This window comes from Rattus norvegicus, chromosome X (genome assembly GCF_021556685.1).
Source record: "Rattus norvegicus strain SHRSP/BbbUtx chromosome X, alternate assembly SHRSP_T2T, whole genome shotgun sequence".
Classification (NCBI taxonomy): domain Eukaryota; kingdom Metazoa; phylum Chordata; class Mammalia; order Rodentia; family Muridae; genus Rattus; species Rattus norvegicus.
Window position 1 is genome coordinate 153,494,858 of NC_141554.1, and position 4,573 is coordinate 153,499,430.

General features: G+C 33.1%; 1 non-coding gene across 1 annotated transcript; it reads right to left on the minus strand.

Moving 5' to 3' along the window:
* Positions 1-599: 599 nt before the first annotated feature.
* Positions 600-704, minus strand: LOC120099407 (U6 spliceosomal RNA). Its single transcript, XR_015647261.1, has one exon. It is a non-coding gene; the product is annotated as a U6 spliceosomal RNA (small nuclear RNA).
* Between the last annotated feature and the right edge of the window lie 3,869 nt (positions 705-4,573).

Consider the following 4,573-nt stretch of genomic DNA (forward strand, 5'->3'; position numbering starts at 1 on the left):
CTTACTTGCTATGATTATGAGAGACATAGATAATGCTTTGCTAACTAAATTCCGTAGCCATGGAATGGACGGCGTAGATACTAATTAGTAGGGTAACTGATTCAAGTAGATTAAGGGTCGAATTTTGATTAGATATGTGACCATTTATAACTGACTTCCTACCATCTTGTCTTCAGTAAACTACAGAAATTATAATATGTACCTCATGAGACTTTGTGCCTAGTACAATGTGAGTGCAGATATAAAGTATTGATGTAATACTCAGAAAAGTATTTTTAAACACCTACCGTATATTGCTTATTATAATAGATGATACAAAGACACTGACATCTCTAACTTTCTCAGATATATGAATGTAGTCTCTGATTTTCTTAGTGCACAGAAACAGTAAAATAATATAGGTCTCCTTTGAAAGGCCATATGTTTCTGTTCTTTTAAATAATGATGGAGTCCAATTTCTGCTTTTTATTCACTGATTTCCTGAAATACTAAGACTAATTTTGAAACTGAAAGCAAATAAATAGGTTAAAATGTACGATTGTAACAATGTGTTACTCCTTCATTTCTGTGTTTCAGATTTTGTATTTATAATTTGTTATTTGTGTTTTTATATATTTTTGACTGAAATATACCCTTGCGCAGGGGCCATGCTAATCTTCTCTGTATCGTTCCAATTTTAGTATATGTGCTGCCGAAGCGAGCACTTGACTGAAATATAAAAACATCAATTTCCTTACTTCTGTTTCCTCCCTCTGGTCCTTCCTTGTGACTCTCCCTTGAACCTCTTTCAGATATCTCTCCACTCTCAACTTGGTAACATATTTGTATTTGATTATTATTGTTGTATATAATATATATATGCATGCTTGTATATGTACAGTTATATGTACATAATTATATAACTATATTTATATAGTAAATAACAACTGACTGAATCCATATTTTGTGTTTGTACATATAATGAACAATTATTATGTGTTTATGTTGTTGACCTTGTTCACTAATAATTACCTTCAAGTTCAGAACATACTTGTGATGGAAGAAACTAAAGCTCAGTGTTGTAAAACTAGTTCCAAATTGCACAGCTAACAAGAATAACAGGGGATGTGAAACTACATCTATCCACCCCTAAAAATGTGTTGTTTGTCTTACGTTTATTATATGAGTCACAATATTAGGTAAAGGAAAATTAGAAAAATGAAAAACATTAAAGAGAGTTAACATAGGGGAACAGTACTCCCATACCATGTGCAAGACATGAAGTTCTAATTCCAACGCTGCAACAAACAAATAAATAAAAAAATAAAACAATCAGTGCACTTGAAAAAAAGTTAAAAGTTTTAAATTACAATACACATAGGATGAAGATAGGAATATCCAAATCATAAAGTGTCTTCTGCCGGTAGAGACAAATGATCTTTCAATGCAAAATACTGTTTAATTGAGGAAATTTATGGGACCCTTGGTGTTGATATTTATGTTGAAATTTTATATAAGCATTTTAAATAAATCATTGGCTACCACTTAAAGACAATCTTTACCTTACCTGATGTCATTTGTGTCCATGTTATAACTTTGTAATCACAAGGTGAGTCTTTATGGCTTGATCATCTTGTCTTTGAAGTTACCAGTTTAAAATAGAGTCTCATTATGAGTCGTTTAATGAATATAAATTATCAAATATAGTCTAAGAGGCTTCCCATTAATAATGAAGGCACTTTTTTTTTATTAACTTGAGTATTTCTTACATACATTTCGAGTGTTATTCCCTTTCCCGGTTTCTGGGCAAACATCCCCCTAATCCCTCCCCCTCCCCTTCTTTATGGGTGTTCCCCTCCCCATCCTCCCCCCATTGCCGCCCTCCCCCCAAAAATCTAGTTCACTGGGGGTTCAGTCTTAGCAGGACCCAGGGCTTCCCCTTCCACTGGTGCTCTTACTAGGATATTCATTGCTACCTATGAGGTCAGAGTCCTTTACCACTGAAGAAATTCTAAAATTTTAGAAGCAAATAACTTAGTGTATAATACTCACAAATCTGAAGATAAAGTTACTGAATTTCATTCTTATTATGAGAGAAAGTGATTTTGGAGTGCTTACCCTGGTAATTAAATATGGTGATCCAAATGTGTCTTGTTATTTCTGTTCACAACTTTTTATTTCAAACTACCCAATGATTCTACCAAGCCACAAGGGGGCCACAAAGTGCAATCTTCCTATGGTGAAAGGGAGGAAAGAATTAAACAAAATCTGGATATCTGTAAGATAGATGATCATTTTTTTAGTATTGTCATACTTTTACCAATGTACTCATTCACAAATTAAATTATGTGTATGAATGTGGTCTTGAAACCTAATTAAGGTGCTAAAGGAATAATGATCTTATTGGAACTTCAGAATTTTTTATAGAATTTTAAAACTCATGATAAAATAGATTGCATATATAATACTACATTTAGATTTCTCATTCCATCAACAACCTATATTTTAAATTATGTACTGAAAATAAAAATCATGTGGATCATAGAACTTGGCATTTTATATATTTTCCTTTGTTTCATGTAAAAACAATTCAAACAAAAAATAATTCCAGTGGTAAAATATAAACACTATTACACTGAATTAAAATTTGGCCTTGAGAAAAATAGTTCTATTTGTTAAGAAATCTATACTTCTGTCTAGTTTATTTTGCTTTCACCAATTCTAAGAACAGCGACCCAGTCCAAAAGTCACAATATCATCTAATAACATAAATGAGAAACTATCAATATGATTTCAGAAGGTAATGGACTTTTCTTTACAAAATAAAAGTTTAAATAATTTAAATTCATTAACAAACTCAAAAGCAGTATTCAAGGACATTAATCTAGGATTCAATAATCAGTATATATAGCTGTTTCAGGATGATGTCAAGTATGTCACATCAATGGGAAAGAATGAAGAAAATTGAGGAAGGGAAAGATGATTATTTTAGAAAACAGAGTTGCTTTTGTTTAGAGACAGAATAGTTTGAGTTCTTGTATTTCACTATGTCCAAGACCTATATAAATAGTTACTCATCTATCTTTATCTAATGAAGTAGCACTTCTGGGACCTCCTGAAATTAAATCATTCTTCATGATGCCCATCACCCCCCTCTACTAAGAATTCAAATAAGGAAATGCCTAAGTGGTCATGCAACAAAAAATTTATAATTAATTTTGGAAAGAATTTTATGTTATTAAATTTTTTCTGAAGAAGCTCCATTTAAAAACAGTTGTTACTACAGTAAACCAGTAGGCAGCATCAAATTAAATGGGTAGAAACTTGAAGCAATCCCACTAAAATCAGGGACTAGACAAGGCTGCTTACTATCTCCTGACTTACACAATATAGTACTCAAAATCCTAGCCAGAGCAGTTAGACAAAAGGAGGTCTAAAGGATAAAAATTGGAAAGGAAGAAGTCAAAATATCACTATTGCAGATGATAGGATAGTACACTTAAGTAACACCAAAAGTTCTACCAGAGAACATCTAAGCCTGATAAACAACTTCAGCAAAGTGGTTGGATATAAAATTAACTCAAACAAATCAGTAGCCTTCCTCTACTCAAAGGAAAAACAGGCTGAGAAAGAAATTAGGAAAATGCCACCTCTCACAATATTCACAAATGATATGAAATACCTCAGTGTGACTCTAATCCAGCAAGTGGAAGATCTGTATGACAAGAACTTCAAGTTTCTGAAGAAAGAAAGTGAAGATCTCAGAAGATGGAAAGGCCTTCCATACTCATGGATATGCAGGATTAATAGTAAAAATGCCCATTTTGCTAAAAGCAATCTACAGAGTTAATGTAATCCCTATTAAAATTCCAACTCAATTCTTCATAGAGTTAGAAAGCTCAATTTGCAAATTCATATGAAATAACAAAAAACTCAGGATAGTGAAAACTATCCTCAACAGTAAAAGAACTTCTGGGGGAAGACCATCACTGATCTCAAGCAGTGTTACAGAGCAATCATAATAAAAACTCTATGGTGATGGTACAGAGGCAGGCAGATAGATCAGTGGAATAGAATTGAAGACCCAGAAATGAACTCACACACCTATGGCCACTTGATCTTGAACAAAGGAGCTACAACCATCCAGTGGAAAAAAAGATAGCATTTTCAACAAATGGTGCTGGTTCAATTGGAGGTCAGCATGTAGAAGAATGCAAATTGATCCATTCTTATCACCATGTAGAAAGCTTAAGTTCAAGTGGATCAAGGACCTCCACATCAAACCAGATACACTCAAACTAATAGATAAAGAAAGTGGGGAAGAGTCTTGAAAATATGGGCACTGGGGAAAATTTCTGAGCACAACATCAATGGCATATGCTTTAAGGTCAGGAATTGACAAATGGGACCTCATAAAACTGCAAAGCTTCGGTAAGGCAAAGGACACTGTCATTAGGACATAATTGCAACCAACAGATTATGAAAAGATCTTTACCAATCCTATATCCAATAGAGAGCTAATATCCAATGTATACAAAGAACTCAAAAAGTTAGACTCCAGTGACTCAAAAAATCCTATTAAAAATGAGGTATT